This window comes from Lutzomyia longipalpis, chromosome 2 (assembly GCF_024334085.1).
Source record: "Lutzomyia longipalpis isolate SR_M1_2022 chromosome 2, ASM2433408v1".
Taxonomy (NCBI): Eukaryota; Metazoa; Arthropoda; class Insecta; order Diptera; family Psychodidae; genus Lutzomyia; species Lutzomyia longipalpis.
Window position 1 is genome coordinate 22,204,442 of NC_074708.1, and position 20,910 is coordinate 22,225,351.

The following is a 20,910-nucleotide window of genomic DNA, read 5'->3' on the forward strand; positions in this document are numbered from 1 at the left end:
GGAAATAAAATGGTTAAAAAGAGAAAAAACAATATCTGCGTAATTAATTTTATGGTGAATTTTAAACGATGCTTTAATCGCGTGACGATATCACGCGTAAAAATCAATATAAAACTCCTCATTTTATTATTGTCCCACCATCAACTTCCAATGCATGAAATTCAAATCGCACCAAGAGTTGGCTTCTTTCTCGCGGGATAAAATGTACAAATACAAGATGAAAGAAAAAAAGAAACATATAATAAGAGAACGCCCATGAGACTTCCTCGGCGCGACAAGGTGCAACAAACTACCCATTACGAGATGGCTCGCACACAGCCAATCCTGTCGAATTAATAATCAATAAATTTTCCTCCCAAAGTCCAAAGCAGGAGGAAATCTCACACCGCCATGTGAGACGGTGTAGCCTCTATATGTATATAGGGAGAGCTTTTAAATGTGCCACACCGATTAAAGTTGGATTGATATAGGCCCAGTATGAGGTCGACCACCCATGAGTCAAACAATTCTATAGCCACAATCACCTGGAAATCCACAACCCAACTCACAGCAAGGAGATAGAAGACCTCACTCGCAAACACATGATCACTCATCCTAAATCTTTTCTACAATAACCCACATATCACTAAATCTTCATTTCACGGTGACATGGGAAATTTTGTATAGGTACCACCCGCCTGGATTATCTCACCAAATTTGAAGACATCAAAGAGTCATATTTTTTTTTGCCAAATTTCATTAAAAGATCATCCGGAATTTTCAACACATTCCAACAAATTTCCATGAAATTAAAATTTTGTATCGCACCATAAATTTCAATTTAGTCCCCATGTAAATTAACAATAAAAATATTTCACGCGAATTATGACACAAAACTCTTGCGCTTCTCACAATTATTACAAAAAAAATAATACCCACGATGCTGGTCAGAAAAACTACAATTTAGTAAATCTTTTACGAGACACATCCCTGGATATTTATTTGTATAGAAATATGATATTCCAGGAAAGTAAGACCAATAAAAGAAGCCCAACTTGAGTGTCTTTGGAGCATAATGCATGTAACTTTTTAGCGAAGAGCAACATTTTATTAAATTTCCCAGGGAAGAAATTAAATGCGTGGATTGAAGAAGTGAGTGTCTATAGAAAAATTTTTTTTCTTACATATATTCAGCTTTCCTGAGTTTCCTTCAAGTCCTACGATTATCTTATGAATTTTTCTCTACAGGAGTCTTCGGCACACAAATTCATAAAATCGTAGAAAACGTGGAAAAATTGTACAGAAAGGCTGCATTTCGCATCAGAATCTAGCCACTATTGTACGCAACTTTCTCTATCGAACTGTAATCCAATGTTAGATATATTTTATAAATAGAGCTACCTATTAACTAAAATAAAATATATAGAGGATCTCCTTTTGCGTACAAAGAACAACGTACAATGCATAAAATCATGATTACACCATAGAAATAATCCCCATAAAAACTTATAAACAAAATAAAATATTTTATTATATAGAAAGCCTCATTTTATTTCTTGTACCATTCACATATATTTTATTTTAATAACACCAATTGCAACGGCAAAGTGCGTTGGGAAACGTTGTGTGATTTCCAATATTTTCCCAAAGGAAATTCCAACATTTTGTGACGATAAATTCGCATAAATAAGCAATTTACGTTTAGCTATACGTATTATGTATAAAAAGAAAGATGTACTTATGGCCATTTTAAGAAGTGTAATATACCAATTGATGTAGAATTACTTCACTGAAAAGCAATAAATTTGCACAGAAGGTTTATTATCGTCACTAATCATTGGGGATTCGTTTCAGTTTCAGTTGCATTAATGATGCACATTGAGAAACGAATGAGACGGCAGTAGCTGAAATGGACTTCGTTAAATGCTCGAAGTGAACAATTTCATTGATATATTGTCACGGATTATTGGTGTATTTTAAATTAGTATTAATTTACTTTTCAGTGAAGATCAAATTGCTTATGTTGGAGTTTTAATTAGCTGATTCTCAAATTGCTATTACACAGTGAGTCCCTTAATAAATCAATCTCTTAGCATCCTTTAGATTCCTACTACCACTACAATGGAACAGGCACTTGCTGAGAAATGATAATCATTCACCAAAGAATTTTTCTCAAGGATTTCGGAATTTTTAGACTGCTTTTTAAAAGTAAGAAAAACTTTTAAATTGATAAATGACAATATAACTTTTCTTAATGAGAAAAGTATACGTGATTAAAGTACAACACATACAGATTTTTTTCCACACCCTTTGCTTGGTAAGGAAAAACCTCCACAACATGGTGAGAAAGACTGATTTGCAACTACCGGTTGCCATAATTTACATCAAAGCATCAGAAACGTTCTACCTTGTTCAGTGTTTAAAGGGATTTCCATAATCTTCAATGGGTTATACACAAGTAGCATCTCCAAGTGTTGCAACTTGTGTATTTTATTCCATTCCCAATATTGTGGGAGAGATTTCTTCTGAGAGCAAAATCTTCCAAGACAGTGACATATAGGGTTTAGTGTAGCAAGGCGGGGAAGTCTTAATGACCGTACCCATCGTAGCACCGCGTGAATCATTAGATATTGGATGTGTCATTAAATTCTCTACATGAATGAGAATAATCTCAATTAATGAAGCAATATTTCTAACAGCAAAATATCAAATGGGGATCATAGAGAAAATAACATAAAAGGAAACAAGCACGCACATTGAATGTAATTTTATAGGTTTTTAAGAGACACTCAATTAATTAGTCGTAAAGTTTTGCGGATTCTTGTTATAGTTATGAGACATGAAATGTGAGCTTTGAAAGTAATCATACACAGTGACATGGAAGGTCAAAGATAATGAAAAAATACAATCCTTTTTCATGAAAGTTTTAGTTTCGATTTTAGTAAATGATGAAAAATTGCCTGATTACTTAATTAAAATAGTGTTATAGTTGTCTAATGCTATAAATAGAATTAATAGTATAAGGAATCCCCCTATTCGCGATTTAATTTATGTGACAATGAAATCTAAAAGTCAAACATTTTAGGGAATATAAAGAGCAATCCGTCATTGCATTCACTAATTGAATCTCCTCTGTATGTCTCTAATGATGAAATATTAATAAGACGGCAGATGTAATGTAAAGAAGTAATAAATTAGTCTCTCTCTAGCTCTCTACCGCTTGAGCTTTCTTCATGAATATTGCATTTATACTGCTAACGAACAAGACTATCTTTTCGCATTAAAAGCTATGACATCTTTTTCGGTCTCAATCTACAGCGTGGCAAATGGCATACAAGAACACATTTATATCAATTATGATGATTAATTATTCCACAAATTTTCATGCATTTATTGGTTAACTTGCAACGAAGAGCACAACTGCTGGAACCTAGTTATGGAATAGCATAAATCACATGTTTATAAGAATTGCAAAATGTCCACCGCATTGCAAAGAGAAAAGATGCATGAGGGAAAAATGAAGGATGGATTGACTTCTGGACATACGAAGAAATATTACAATAAATACTTAATTTGGGTGAATAGAATTAGAAAATTGATAGAGCTATTTTTTTTTAATGTAAACCCTCAGGAATAAGTAAAACTCTTTGAACATGAATCAATATTTTCGATCGATAATTCAAAAAATTGAAGAAAAAATTTAAAAAAAAAACGGAAATATTAATTAGTTTAAAAGTCATTTAAAAGAGTAATTTTAAATCAAATTTACATATGAAAAGTTTAAAATGAGAATAGTCACTTATTCACCCCGTTTTACTGTAGGTAATACAAATTATGCTATATTGAATGAAGTGGCACAATAATTTGTATAAGGATGATTAATAGTGCATACAGAGCAAACATAGGTAAAAATATATGATCGCCTTTGGCAGATTACCATAAAAATAATGTCCTTCGCCTGTTGAATGCCACTTTGAGTGGTTTTGTGCAAAAAAGGGATACAATTGCCTCTGGATTCCTTTCGCAAATACTTTGACAAAGTCATCCACATCATGCCCACTATACCATAAACACCACGCAGAAAGGCAAACGAAAAGAGAATCATATGCTATTCATTCAGCAATTCTATATAACCCGAGAAGCACGGCAACAAGAATCATAAAGTAATAATAGTGATGCAGTAAAAGAGGGACCCACGATCACATGGAGCGATTCATCATTAAATTTTACGATGATTGGAGGCTTCTGGAATACTTTTGCCGTGCGCGATGACTTATAAATCGATTTGACCGAGAAGCTTGGTTTTTTTTCATTTCATCCCCCATTAGGAAGTTCCATATTAGTCACGAGAGTGAATAGACGCATCTAGTTTTCTCTCTGATATTGAATTAATTTTGAGCTTATTGGATAGATAGAAAGGAGATTTTTTCGATTTTTTATAATCAGAACAATTTTTCAACATCTGTGGAGTGATTAAAATCAACATTTAAAAGGTGTGAAGTGATTTTCACGGATTTTCTTTTTTGAAGAGACTTGAATTTTTCCTTTGTTAAGTGAGACAAATTTTTTCATCTGAAAGAGTGAAAAGGACAGTGAGATGGCGGCAGCGCCGATTGGCGCGGGCCGAAAAAGAACGATGAATTTGATAACGGAATTAGAATTCCCTCCATTGGACTCTGGTGGTCAGAAGAGTAAGAGGAATAGAAACATTTTTGTGTTTGGGAGAGGAGAAGAGAGTGAAAGCCCTCGATATTTGGTTGTTGAGAGAAGTGATGATGGTGAGAGTATGAAAGCGCTCTCCGTGTTCAAGGTGAAGAGAGAGATCAGCAAGTTAGTGGGGAAGGTGAAGCGTTTGCAACCGCTGTTGCAGGGTAAATCGCTACTTATTGAGATTGCGTCGGATGAGCAAGCGGATAAGCTACTCAAATTGAAGAATTTGGCTGGAAAACCAGTTAAAATTTCATGGCACCCATCAATGAACAAGAGCAAGGGGATAATTGCGTGCTACGATTGGACGTATATTCCTCTCGAAGAGCTAAAAGAGGAGCTTAAAGCATTCAATGTATCTGATGTTAAAGCAATCAAGAGGAAAGTTGAGGGAGGAAAGATGATCGACACAGGCACATTTATTGTGACCTTCGATTCGCCGAAGTTGCCAGAATCCATTGACGCGTTTTATTACCCTCTCAAGGTGAAAACCTTCATACCCAACCCAGCTAGATGCTTCAAATGCCAGAAGTACGGGCATTTTGTGGATAAATGTCGTATGGCAAAGAAGATTTGTGCAAAGTGCTTGCATAACGAGCACGAAGGAGAATGTGTACATCCACATGTGTGTGCGAACTGTGGGGAGGATCATCTCTCGTGGTCCAGGAAATGCACAGTTTTCAAGCAAGAATTTTCTATTATGAAGATAAAGGTCACACAGAAGATCTCATATTTTGCGGCTAAACAGGAGTACATGAGGACACGGAGCATGGATTTATCTTTTGCTGAAACCGTGGCAAAATCGAAGGCTACAAAGTTGAGGAAGCAAATTAGTGGAGCTGGGAAGACTGTCTTTCCTGGTTATGAACAAGACAAGCCAGAGTCTGCCGGAGTCAACGGGGTGGGACTTCCCTCCATAGAGTTCGTAGAGTCATTGAGAATGGATAGAATGGAAACTGATGAAGCACAACCTGGGTCATCAAAGGATGGACAACCTTCGAGTGTCTCCTTAGGAGGCACATCTTTGGGTGCTAAGGCTGACCTTAGCACCGGTAACATCTCAAAAAGCCCTTCTACAGGGACAGTAATCAAAAATGCCTTGAATACTTTAATTGAAGAAGATATTTAAATTTCTTAAATTTCACACTAAAAATGTAGTAGCTATAGTTGAATGAATTTTTAAAGGGACATAATTGGATTTTTGGAGACAAAAAACAAGATTTGTCCTAGGAGTAATGAAATTTGAATTTATGAAAGTGAAGTTATAGCTAAACTTGGTTGTAGTTTACAATTATTTAGTAGCTGCATTTCTTCATTTAATCACTAATTTTCTTTAAAAAAAAAAAATTGTCAAAGTTTTCTATAATTTGTTTAAAAATTAGACATATCATAGTTTATTTGTATTTGGTTCCCCTAATGGGTGACAAAGTTTTTTATTTATTTGGGAAGTACCTCTTTTATTGTAATTTTTAAGAAAAATTTGTAATTTATTATACACTCTATGGCTACGGCCCCTGTGTAATTCTTATTCTTAAATATATATACATCCCCCATTATGGTTCTCTGTGACCCACTCCGGCAAAAACATGATTGCGTGGATAATGTAATTTAACTTTAAAGAAAATTAACACAAATGCAAGAAAATTTTCATCATCATAGAGAGCGTACTATAAATATGTATATGATGCCAAAAAAATCATTGCCCCAAGTTGGAATTTCATGAAAATTTAGTCTAAATTAAGTTAATTAAGATGATTGAATTAGTGATGAAGTAGTAGTAGTTTAGAGAACAACATAATGGTTTCATTATGTATTGCCATCTCAATAGATGGCGCCTCTATTAATTTTAAAACCTCAACCATTTCCAATGCGTTTATTAATGTAAAAAAAAATCTTCATTTTCTGGAAGTTCAAAAGCAAATGACCAAATGAAGATTCTAAACTCATCAAACACAGCATCCACGCAGTAATACACAGAATGAAAGCAAAAAAGTCTTCATACCAATTTAATCGTTTTGTCCATAATTGTTTCTCGATGGTAGGTTTTCAAGAAGAGAAATTAAATGCATTTCTGCGTGGTCGTGAAAATTGTTGGAATATCTCATAATTACCCCAACAAAGTTGAGAAGAGTTCTTAAGTCTCATTTCATTTCCTTTTACATCTCCTTTCACGACGCATGAAAATGAAAGGGGGAAAATCATCTTGCAAAATGGCAAAATGTCTTTCAAAACTATCTGGTAAAGGTATGCAAGAATAGGTAAATTCTTATTGACTTTTTAACCCCCTACACACCGTTAGAGATTTAACTGTAATGCGTGTATTAATTCACATTGAATTTATTGAAAAATTAAATTAGCATTAAATGCTGAATTGGTATTCCTTGTTGAACTTCTTGAGAGCGGTGCTTCAGCATTTCTCAAGTCCCATTGATGGCTAAAATGGTGGGATAAAAAGTGCTGGGATGTGAGTGGATATTTTCTCGGCAATTTGTTGATTATTTTCCAATACATAACTTTAGTTGCGATGCTACAAAAATTTAGAAAAAATGTTGATTTTATATAAATTCCCTAAGTTTAGTTAGTTTTAGTCAGTTATTAAAATGTGTTTTAATGACAGATAATTTAACATTTTTTCATTCTTTAAATTTCCTTAATTTATAATTCATTCTTTTCTCTCTTTTTCTCTCTCGCCTATTTGAGGGTCTGTAACTTGGAAGTGGGTGCAATCAATTAGGGATGTTTATTCACTCTATGAGCAGATTAACATTCACTGAATATTCAACTAGTGGACACTTTATAAATCATTAAAACTTCCAATTTCAAAATTTTTAGAGCAACCAGTATAATTCTCATAGTTCCACGCATGATATTCAAATATGATTAAATTCAATGGTAAAAGTAAGTTTTTTTTATAAACTATTCTTCTTTACGATGTATATGAGCTTTGGGGCAGCCACATAGAATAGAGAAGAAGCTGCAAAATCTGCAATCATCATCTTTGAAATTTTTCAACTGAAAAAGGTAGAAGAACCTGTTGTATGTGCTTAGCTGATTATTGATACAATAGTTCTTCTCTCTTGGTAACCAGACAATTTCTTGTAACGAATCATAAAACATTTTCTCATTGCCAATGAGTCAATACTTTATTGCCTAGGTACATTGCTACAAATTGATTTTGATCTCGTACTTGATTGCAAATAGTTCTTAATTGCCATGTAGTCTAATGATACTTTGTTGTCTTTTGGCGCACAAATCCTTCTTGGCAAATCGATTGGGGAATTTTATTCGCTTTTATAAGCCATTTCTCATTAATTTGTTGCATTTCCTTTTATTCCCGCACAACATTATGCAATTTTATCTTATGTGTCTCCGCATGTGCACCCCTCTATTGCAATTTTTCCCGCAATTGTCCCATGAGAATTTTTGTCCATAATCTCTATTTCTCGAGGTATAAGTGCAAATGCGCGCTGATTGTATGCTAGGCGCATCGAAGATGGCAAAGCAAGCTTCTTCGAATAGAATATGAGAAATGGATATCTCATCGAATATCATTAAAGCACTATAAACTATTATTCTACCAACTGATATCACTCATGCTTTTTTATCTGTCTACACTCCCAACTCTCTATGACTTGCCCTTAATTAACTTCTTGTGTTTTTTTTACGATTAATTTTCATAATGTAATTGCAAATAACTTCTTGAAATGTTTTTCAGACAAAAAAAAAAAGCTGCTCCAATTATTCTTCCCTCATGCTGAGATGAAATTCTTAAAATTTCACACCTCAGCAGTACAATAATATATAATGGATGATGTGCAAAATTGATGTTTGCATTTACAATATATGCGCAATTTTCACCTGATCTCGCAGTGAGATTAAGGCTAATACATTTTTACCCATTTCTCACCTCACTATTTGGTTTAATCTTGCAGCAAAATTCCCATAAATTCACAATAAGTACCACTTTAATTGATGATATATTGCTGGGTGCCCTAGCAAATGGGGATTTCATGATATCTCAATTTTATCCATATGTTTTATGTAGCAAATATTTCGGAATCAACAATGTAGAAGAAGGGACGTAAGTGAATTAAAGAAAAAGTCATTACATTGGGTATGAATTGAGATGGAGTGTGAAGAAATGTGTACCATTGAACAGATTTTATCGTTAATTGACGTGAATAGGTTGTCTTTGAGACAGTTATGTGTGGTGCAACACCTTCGGATTTACTCAAATCTGTCATTTATTTTCCATAATTGTGCCATCATAATAAATATATTCCTCATTTTGCCTGTCCAACAATAAACTTTCTACGCTGCTAAAGTGCATTAACAAACTTGAAGAGGAAATTTTATCTATCTATGGTGGGTGCATGGGATGCCAAGTTATCATAAATTCTGAGAAAAGAAATCATTAAATAAAGTTGATATGTGAATCAATTTTAATTTTAAAGATTTAAAAATTTATATATGTATATTGCTTTGTAGAATTTTTAAATTTTCAAAGAGAAAATAAGACTCTCTCTTTGTTAAAGAAAAATCAGAAATATTGAAATTAAACCTGACTAAAACTTAACTAAAACTAAAGATGGAGACGCCTGGTGATCAATTAAATGTTCAAATTTTATATTAAAAATTGATATAAATAAATCTGCAGATAGTCAACGTCATTAATATTTTTTAAAGAAATTGAGACGTCTCTGTTTACCTCAATATTAAACATGGACTAAAAAATTAAAAAAATAAAATAAACTCAATGTTATTTACATATTCCAAGTTAAGGAAGACGATTTTATGTAGTTCAAATTAGGTGTGAGCCATATATACATTCCCCGTGGTAATAAATAGATCTAAGGTTGTAATCTGCATTCTTGGGGCAACATGCAAAGCATTAAAAACATAAAGAATTTTAACAGCAAAAAATACATGCTGCTTTGCAAAAAGATAGAGAAGAATCTAACATGGAATTTCTGTACAACACATGAATTGAATAATGGCAAGAAAAATTGTAAATTAATTTTTTACACGTTGTTTTCTCCACTAATATCCCACTTTACATCACTCAAATGCATTGGGAGTCTCATCGTACACAATAAATAATGGTAAGAAATGTATATAATTAAATATTTAAAAAGGTATGTTGGAATAAATGGAAACACAAATGGCTTAATTTTTATTATTCACTCATCATTTTCTATTGCACATTTTGTGATTATATATTTCTTTTTTAATTAAGATCTTTTAGTATTTCGCACACTTGCATCGATGGGAGCCCATTGTGAAGTGCATGGAATAAAAAATTCACATTGTCATCAATCTCTTTGCTTGTGGGGACAAGGTGTTGGCAAAAGGAACACACGAGATGATAGAAGAAAATTCCGTCAGTGAACAGTGTACGAGCATTTTTATCCGATATTAGATGAACAATTGATGAATGGATGTAACTTGGAGGTTGAAGAAAAAAAGCGAGAAATGTTATAGAAAAAGAAAATTCCCCAAGTACAACTGAAAGCATAAAAATCCCGAATGCGCACCTCTTTTGCGGAACGTGAGAAATTGACGAAGAGGTAATTTGTAGCATTACACACCGCGTTGAGCACATTAATGATATGTATTTTGAGCAAATACAGCATTTAGTGATGTTCTTATTTGAGGGCAACTCCCTGAGCCGGCCCAGCAAATAAATCAGCCGCGTGCTGAAGTCAAATGGACAAATATCCAGAAGCGTTCTCTCACTCCTTGCCACAAGGTGTGCGCAGGTAATGACCAGTAGCTGAGAATGCTGTGACGCTCAGCAAAATGCGTTGCAAGAGTCCCAACATCTGACCACACTGCGCACAAGCGGCAAACTTGAGACAAACGCACTTTGCAGCACACTCATCAATTAACTCCAATCATCCACGCAATTACACTCCACTCTTCATTCCCTGTTTATTCTTGCCCCATAAGAATCATCACAGGGCACCATCGCTCCATTTCCACACAACACACACGAAAAACTTTCATCTTTCTCCACCTTCTTCATCTCAAAGTGAAATTTATTTGATTACACCACCCCCTCCCGCACGCCCCAGATAATCACACTTCATTGCTACGATCTTGACTTAATTCCTCATCCAGTACTCATATAAGTACGTATATACCTACATAATATGGCGAAAAAACGTGCACGGAGATCATTGTTGAACTATTAAGGTGGATTACGGTGCAAAATTGGCATGGACACATGAAGAAACTTCACCACACCGCGCAGAGAAGGGAAATGCCAATTCACTCTGGCTCCATTTGACGACCACTGATGAATGGCACATCGTCATCTTCCACCGGCATTTTCATCTTTCGGCCACAGAAGGAGCGAACGAAAGAGAGATTCAAGATTGGAAGCCACGGATGTCAAGAAATATTCATTCAATGTGATCTTCTCAGTGCATCGCTGTGTATAGAGTTGAATATACCACGTGGGATTTTTTTTAAAGATAAAGATAAAATTTTTTTGAAGAAGCATTAGAAGTAAAAGGAAGATATTGCTTATTCTTATCTTTTATCTTTGCTTCTTTTCTATTATTTATCATATGGAGATAAGGAAACATTTAACATTGATTGTTAATTTTTTACAGCAAAAATAATGATTTATTAAAAAACGAATTTCCGAAAAGGCAAATAAGGTGAATGAAGGCTACTAGTGCCACAAAAAATTCCTTATTGGGCCTTATTCAGCGACCAAGAACCCTTGAAATTCGTTTGAAATCTTGAAATTTCAGTACAAAATTTAAAGATTTCAAGGGTTTTTTGGTCGCTTAATAAGGCCCATTAAAAACAAAATAATTTTTAATAATAATAATTTATTTAATCCCATTACAAACTAGTGTATCGTATAAAACAATTTTTATATTTAAATCTTTCAATTTCTGACAACCTCAAATTTGATTGTAAGATTTTAAGCGTTTGTATTTTTAAATCGTTCTTTTATGTACAGTGCATTAGTAGAAAAAAAATACTATGTATTCCAGAAATTTTCAGAATCTGCTTTAAAATTGTCTGGAAAAGTGTTTTTTACAAAGTTTAAAAAAAAAATTATCAAAATAACAAATAACTACATAATTTAAATACCTAATTAATTATTAGAATAACATCTTATAAAACAAAAATTATATTTTTAGAAACCATTCTATCTTTAATCTATTATCTCAACAACTCTCTCAGCAGGACAAAAAATGCTTCTGTAATCTTCCCTCTGTACATCTTTGATTCTCAATCCAGTATCTAAACAATATAATAAATAGTTACAAGAATAGAGTAAACGACTAAATAGGCGCCTAATTATCGACGATCTGATTGGATTCCTTGGGTCAGATGGCGGAAGATGATGTTTTTTCTTCCATATAGAGCAAAAGTCCGCACTGAGGGACGACAAAAAATGTTTTATTTAAAAATTTCTTCTCGACGCGAGTGATAATAAAGTGAGTACGAAAAAAAACTTAATTAACTTATTTTACACGAAACCTACGGATAATGACGATATGTGTACATATGGTTGAAGTGAAACCACTAAGATGTTAATGGTGTATAGAAAAAAGGATTGAAAACGCTCTCATCGGGTAACAACAACACAACAGCCATGAGGAGGGAGAGAATGGCATGGGAAGAACAGAGAATTCTGAACATTCTTCACTTGTTTCGATCGATTCAATTAAGAAGCTGCCAAAGTGAAATACTGATTACACGACACTTTTAACACTTCTTCCACAATTCAATTGCCCGGTTGGTTAGTTTCTGCCACGGATAACGCAACATCTCACTCGTTTGCTGCCAATTGAGTGCATTGCCAATTAGAAAAAAAAAGTTTTCACCACCACCATTGAGGTAAGAATAAATTTGTGGGCTAGAGAGCAAACCCTATCGGTTAATCAGTAAATTAACCCAAGTGCGTCCATCGTAAATTTTAGCACAGAATAGAAATAGCAATTAGCACAGTGCCTGTACATACCGCCCAAAGAAAACCTCTCTCGTCAACCACTAAATTTTAACGGCCGGTATGAAGAAAAAAAATGCGCGATTTGTTATAAATTTTGAATGAGTATTGCAATTTCGCGGTATTGCTCATCATTCGCATGGAGTGTGAGCATCGAAATAGCCACTAAATGCAAATGGACAACAATTATGGGGCTGCAATTAAAGTAAAATGACACACACCGCGATTTCCTTATGCGAGAGCCTGGGAGGATTTGCACGGTGTGATGCGAAAAAGAAGCAAAATAAGGGAAGAAAGATGCAGGGAAATGTATTAAAAGTAAGCAATTCTTCCTCACATTTAATCGGACAACCACAATCAGCACAAGAGCACTGCACTTGTAACTTGAGATGTTATGCTTCTGTTGCAGAAGTCTCATGGCTTGTCTTTTTTGTCCACACGCTCATACAACTATTATTGCTTACATGTGACACTACTGTTGAACTCCTTCAGAGTTTGAATACATTTTCCACGCCGAGGGAGTGGATTTTACATCAAATGCGATCCACTTCTCTGAAATTCTTACCAATGTTACCCATTGGATTTTGTCTACGCTCGTGGATTTATGTGCGATTAAATACCACGCTAGTGGACAAAACAAACCACTAAAAATTACATTTATATACAAACAGGAATGTCTCTCTAATCACATAAATTCCCTATCCTTATTTCACTTCAACAAAGCACAAAGTGACCAACTGCGAAGCATTTTGAAAAGGTACACACAGAAAAATTTGTCCTAACATTTTTTTTTAACTAAATTGTCTACCTAATAATAAATCATTAGTTCAATCCTAGTATATGATTTTATCGATTTTATAAAAAAAAACTATTTTCGATATTTAGTAACAAATCTGCATTAATGCTTCAATTTTTGGAGTTGTTAAAATTAATTTGAAATATAAGAAAAATTTTGAAATGTTATTTTATTATTAATTGTTTTAGTTGAACTCTCAATTAGAAAAAATGGAACATTAACTAATTCAATTTAATAGTGTTTTGATATATGTACATATATAGGTATACGTAAACAGAGCATAAATCCATTTGATATTTATCTTTTTGATTGTAATCTCCTCTTATTGAAACTCGCACAATCAGGGTTCAGCTGTATAAAATTTTTAGCACGAAAATGCTCAAGGGAGTCACGACAATTTCTCAGGTCTATATTCTCGAATGTTTTTTAGCTTAAAAAAATTGTTTTCGTAATCTTTGCATCGTTAAAATTCATTAGATTGTTTATTTAAAGAATAACGTGATTTAATTAATAAATTATTGTTTTTTTAAACTGTCATAAAATGAAATGAAAAAGCAATAATAAAAGTTATGTTATTTGTCTGGTCATGTGATGCGGATGTCTGAAGTGACGTCTTAACCTACAGAATAAAATTTAGAAGAAGCTGACAAAATTTTCGTTCTATAGAGCAATCTGTTTGCATTAAATTATTGAGTCTCATTTTCTCTGAGTGTACTCTAGAAATATTTTTAAAACGACAACTTCTTCCTCTACACGTAGCCCTTCTTGGCCATAAAATAGTGAAGAATTTTGAGAGAAATGGGGGGAAATTAAAAATTCGACAACCTTATTAATTATTGAGGTAGATACATGAGAAAAAGAGACGTCTGAATAAATTAACAAATGTTAAACATGGAGTAACATTGAGATCAACACAATGATGAAAAAGTTGCTCACCCAAATTATATGTTGCATATGGAAAAATTCTCAATTGTCCCCCGTGGCTCAATTAACACAATCTCCATCCATTTAGCGTGTTTCGTTGCTCTTTTTTTCTGCACCGACACTCTATGCTCTTCTTCATTAAACAAACACTTGGCGTTGAGAAACACTTAAGACAATTTTCACTAGATTATAAAACTATAATTGAGATTTGTTCAGTGGTGGTATATAAAAACAGGAATTACTTCACAAACATGCCGCTTTGGGTTATATTTTTGCCAAGTCACTGTAGGATCCTCACACTGTTTATTTTTATCGACACTTGTTTGCTTTTTTATGCACCTTCTTTTTTTAACTAATTTGTTCTTAACACAAAAGAAAAAAAATTGTCACAAATTCTGAAAAAGACAATTTTTACATTCTTTATGGAATCACCACAAAAAATCAACAAAAAAAAGAATAAAGTTCTAAAACTTATGCAAAACGATCACAAAGCACATGGATAATCTACGGGAAATGCGCGTGGTTGAGACTGAACACGAAATAAGAATCCCAGGTAAAGCATTGAAGACGTCCAACCATAGCGGAGTCCGAAGACTGTCTGATTTTATAATTCCTCCTCTTTGATTTCTTCAGTTTGAGCTGAACATTGTGTATTTGTAGGCAGAGGTGAGCCACATATAGTGGTATACCGTATGAAATATACGTCTTGTTGAAAATGCTTTTCGCTGTGTCTTTTGTGACTTTAGCTTCTTCAGCTGCTACCTTCCACTTCTTTGCCTCCATTTCTCACCCAACTCTTTCGATCTTTTTTTCTCTTCAACTTTTTCACCTCCACTTTTCTTCTTTTTCTGCCAATGCCACCAACAATTCACATCAATCCAACATCATTTTAACAATCGTCAACGAATTTTTCATTTTTTTTTTTTGACGACCACTTGCCGCAGCAAGGAAAGCACGAGTGTATCCAATTTTGGGTTGCCCAAAGAAGAATCGCTGGAAAGAGATCAATGCTTTATTTTTTTTTAATAAACATTGACAATATTTTTTTTAAATAATTAATTCATCTGAATTCAATATTATATTTTGAATAAAAGATGTTCCCATCTGCTTACCAAATACGGTTGTATAACTACCCACAGAATCCCTATATCTCTCGTCTTTACAGATAGATTCGTAAGAGCAATTGACGAAGGAGATTATTCGTTTCTATATGAGAAATCTCCTCATTCAAAGAAACAATCGGAATGCGCTTTGATATTAAAAAAGGAAATACTAACTTTTTCCACTGATATCAGCTAAATATCAGCTAGAAATAAATTTTATTTCTAGCTGATAGTTCCATTTTTAGTTCCCTAAAAATGTCAGTGTTTATATTTTTGGGAAAAGTTAAAGTTCTAAAAACTTCCCTTCACACAAATGTACCTTCTTATGTTAATTAATTGGAAAATCTGCTAAAATTCTTCATTTAGCACTGTACAGTTGTGAAGAATGTCACATCATTTAGATACCACAAATTCGTCACCAAAAGAAAAAAAGTTTAATGCTTCACAATACATTTCGTTAATTGGATAAACCGCTGCGTGATTGAGACATTTGTCTTTCATTAATTTACCACGATTATGCAAATCCCTCCCAATATGTATTTTTACAACAGAGATTTTCCGAGGTGATTGACAGCAAATGGATCTCGCGGGGTGAGTGATCTGAAATAGGTTGAAGAGTTTTTTTTATCAAATTATAGCGAGTCTCACAAGTCATATCCACTAATCAAGAACTTGGAGATTTTCTCTGTGTGGACTGAGAAAATTGGTGTAAAATCGATATTCTTATAGAGTCCACGGAATGATGATAAATTTTTAATGTATTCGATATTGCACGAATAGTGTGTAAACATCGTCCATGTGTCTGAGTTGCGTGACTACAAAAAAATAATCAAAGACTCTGAGGGGCCTCCAATCATGGATGTTTGGCCGTCTGAGGAATCAATTCAATTATAGGTGGCAGAGATAGTACATTGTAGAATAATCAGAAATATTATTTGTCTACTCTACCACCTTCATTTGGGCCATCTTGAGCGTTCAAGAGAAATTCACTTTCACCCTCTCTTGTCAGTCATTTCTTCAATTTCCATCATGCTTCAATTCCGTGTTTAAGTGAACTTGAAAGTTTGGTGCTCTCTTGAAACTTTGCAATTCCGCACCGAATCTCTAAACCACCGGAGGGTCTCTCAATCTCTCAACAAAAATTGACCTCCAACTCTCTAACACCCCTTTAAGGTAAGTTAATTACCGCACTTAATGATGGCAAATAACTCATTTTTCACCACACATTGCACACAAAAGGAGCGCAGAAAAGAAAACCAGAAAGTTTTTTTTTCTTATAATTTCGCGATTGAGAAAAAGTTGTCCAAAAGTAAAACGGTCTTCAAGTGGGATAAGAAAAATTTTCATTGTATAAGATTAATGTTGGATCAATTTGTAGTATAACAACTGTCAATCTGTTTTCTCTGTGGGCCAAAAATCACACAGCTATTTTGTGGACGCGATAGCTCACAAAAATATTCAGGTGCCGGATTAAATTTTTAATCCACTCTGACACCTCTTCGTCTCCGCGGGTTCAAAAAAAAAAGAAGAAAAGACAAAGAAGACAGGGAATCTTCTTATGCGCGATATATACAAAATGTGTCATACGAGAGACTTTTATCTATAAATTTTATGCTCCGTGTAGGTGAAACACCTGAATTTATCTCTCCTTCTTTTGCTCACATCCCCGCGTTGCTTTAAGATTCTCCCATCAGTAAGCTCTTTATGCGGATATTTTCATCCGTGTGACAAAGCATGTGGTGTCTGTGAAAAATCTTTTCATCTCTTAAATTGCCCTCGTTGATATTCTAAAACTGATACTAAATCCCATTGATTTAGAAATGCATCTAGTTTAAATGGGAAAATCAAAGGGAATATCATAACAGAATGAGACATTGTCACGCAACCGAGTTGGGAAGATTCCATTTTGCAGATCACTCATGGAAGATTTCAACTTGAAATTGTAGGCGTTAATTTTTTTTATTAATCTGAGAGTGACTGTGATAGCCAACCCTCTTTCAGCGTAACTGGTCCTCTCGGCATAAAGACTCACGAGAGAATGACCAACGCATGATAAGCACCACTAGGGCAACGCTTATCAACCATCACAGCCCTCTCCTAAGAGATTTACTCACACAACAGACCATGGCACGGGATAATATTTTTGGCCTTCGGTCTCAATGCCTACAATTCGGCCAACCCTGACACTGTTGCCGTCCCTTGGCAACGCCTTAGGTCTATGTAGGGTGGCATATAGGGTAATTCAAATTAGGGTCCTCACTAATTTCTTTACGTTCCTTCGCATACTAGGGTCCTCACTAGCATATCACATTAGGGTCCACACTAATGTATTGGTCAACCTTATAATCTACTAGGGTCCACACTAGTAGTTCACATTGGATCTCCGACCAATGTACTGACCAATTAGTCCACCATCTACTAGGGTCCACACGAGTAGATTGCATTGGACTCTCACCAATGCTTTGGCCATTATCCACTAGGGTCCACACTAGCAGATCACATTAGGGTCCACACTAATGTATTGGCCAACATCCACTATCCACTAGGGTCCACACTAGCAGATTGCATTAGGGTCCACACTAATGCATTATAGCTACTCTTCAATTATTTCCGTTCTTCTTTGGCCATTTCCTCAATTAATGTGGCCATTAACCTACAGAAATAATTAAAAACATGGAACAAACTCACCGAGTTTTATTTCCCACTCGTCCAGTTCCATGCTGATCCTCTCCTCCTGAGATTAGCATGCCGCCCAAGATGCCCAAGATGGAATCGCCGACCATTCCATCATCCTGCCACTGCCTTCGGCCCTCCCGATCTGCAGCGGGAAACTCCTGACTCTCATGTAGGCACTTTCTCTGTGTCCGTGAGATTGACCTTCACGAGAGCATCCCCGTGCTCATTGAACACGTCTTGATCCTTTAGCGTGAGGATCATTGATTTCCCTTCGGTGAATTCTCTGGCATCATGCTCAACATGCAATCCCCGGAGATCATGGGATCCATCGAAGGCTTTTCGTGCCTCCTTCTCATCCACTGAATCCCCTTGAATTTTCTCCTCCACTTCCTCGAGCCACTTCGCTGCCTTTCTGCCTTCTTGCGCAGCTTTTTCTTCTCAATTTTCTCACTTTTGGTGTGAGATTTTTTTCCCGTGACGTCCGATCTATGGGCAAAGTTTTTAGTCCCCTGATGTGCTCCTCCTTGGCACTAAAAACCGCTCCAATTGGTGGGTGCATTTGTCGCTGCACGCGACATCACAAGCCACTGCACGATACACTTCAGCTGGAAACTGTTGACGATCACCCTCAAGACCCCCATTTGGGACATCCATGAGCACGTTGTTCCTCCTTTTTCTGCCCACACTATGCCTAAGTCACGCATTCTTCGAACATGTCTCGACATGTTCGAACGTGTTTTTTCCTTTTTTCCTGCTCCTCCAAGATCATGGAGCACTTTAACACCACCGATACGCTGATTAATCCTCCTGCGCCTTCCAGTCCCATTTCATGTTCCGTTAGGGACTCCCAGCAGCACCTCCTTGACGTCCTCCAAGTGCCATCCATGTGGCGCACTTTCTTTATTCCACATGCCGCCACGACGACTTTGCATTTTTTTTTTCACTTTTTCACAGCTACGCACTTGGATTTTTTTTATACTCACTTCTATGGATACAATTTTGGTTGTATCCCACTTCTGAATTTGCAGGCGTTAATTTTTTTTATTAATCTGAGAGTGACTGTGATAGCCAACCCTCTTTCAGCGTAACTGGTCCTCTCGGCATAAAGACTCACGAGAGAATGACCAACGCATGATAAGCACCACTAGGGCAACGCTTATCAACCATCACAGCCCTCTCCTAAGAGATTTACTCACACAACAGACCATGGCACGGGATAATATTTTTGGCCTTCGGTCTCAATGCCTACAAAATGTTTAAAAAAAATAATCCTTTAATGAACGAAAGATTTCTATCTTTGAAAATCATATTGCAAAAGAACTTTTGAATTGGAACGTTTCAACAAACGTTCCAAACGAAATTTTCTGAAGTGTATTGGAAATTTAACCCTCTGTAAAATAAAACTTTAGGGTGGTTCATCTACCCCTCTTAGTCCACGAAAGGTTTATTCATTTAACAAAGAACAAAGTTAATGTTAAAGTTAAAGTTAAAGTTAGTCAATCCTAATTTTAAAAAAAATGTTGAAAAATCCCTTCATTAAAATCTCTCATCTATACATTCTCCACATCACATTCTAAAGGACTTTAGCTGGTATCAACCACAATCTCCTCTGAATCTTTTCCACATTCTAAAGTCATTTATATAAATTCACAGAGAGACTTAAATTCCAAAGCAAATGCAAATTCTGTGTGTGGTTTCCAAGATTATGATCAAAATATGCCTTCTTGTGCGCAAATTGATTGATTTAGAATCTACACCGCAAATACTGACTTATATTTATCATGTGAGAATTTTTGATTCTAACAACAGGTGCTAAAAAATTTATGAATTCAAATAAAAATAATAATCCATGATTAATACGTAGGGGATAGGTAAATTTTCTTGGACACCTCTTGGAGATTTTTTTTCACCTCCACTGTGGTGTAAGGTGAGATTGAAATTATACAAAATCACTCAAAAAAACATCTTGTATGGCTCTCTGTAAATTACCCACCAGGAGGAAGTTGTGAGATGACTGGAAAACAATGTTTTCTGCCTCTGTGGTGTGTTTTTCATTGTCATTTAGAGGAGATGTATTTAGGTGTTCATCGGAGCGCGAAAAACAAATAATAACACCGTCAAATCGGAACTGATCTCCATTGAGAGGCAGAAAGACGATGAAAAGGGGCATCCTACACTACAATAAATATTTACTCACACGACATACCGATTAATTATCCGCAAAAAGCGTATGTAAAATTGTTCACATACCCGAGGATACCCTGCGCGATAGGCGCATTTTAGCTGATCTCATCATCGCTCAGTACTGTGGGAGCGGTGATTTCGTGGTTGAAAGTCTTGAAGATTTTAAACTTCAACTCGTAACATTAATATTCTCGCGTTCTGCTCTGAAGATGCGAGAAAAAGGCAAAAGTGATAGATGATTCTAATGCAGTCTATGTAAATTTTCTCTAGATTCTCGCTATTCTGTTTCATCTTTTCCCAATTCCTCCGCCATTTAACGATTCATATCTATTGACGACTTATCTATCGACAAGGCGGAAATTTTGATGAAAAAAAAAACAAAGAATTTAAATCGAACTGAATAAGTGGTGAAGATTTACAGAAGCCGTGATTTAAATGCTAAGAATGGCTGTAAAATAGTTAAAATTGTGAATTAATGTGGAATATTTTTAGTAAACATGATAGCCCTGCATAAGATTAGATTCCATAAAAATAGTCAAAGATTTCTTACAAAATGACAAACAAAGAGC

General features: G+C 35.1%; 1 protein-coding gene across 1 annotated transcript in view; it reads right to left on the minus strand.

The window, feature by feature from the left end:
- LOC129789568 (unconventional myosin-IXb) overlaps nt 1–14,929 on the minus strand; it is a 146,420-nt gene extending 131,491 nt beyond the window's left edge. The window contains exon 1 of the mRNA XM_055826442.1: nt 14,391–14,929. The gene's annotated coding sequence lies outside the window, so the exon portion shown is untranslated. The remainder of the gene's footprint in view (nt 1–14,390) is intronic.
- Between the last annotated feature and the right edge of the window lie 5,981 nt (nt 14,930–20,910).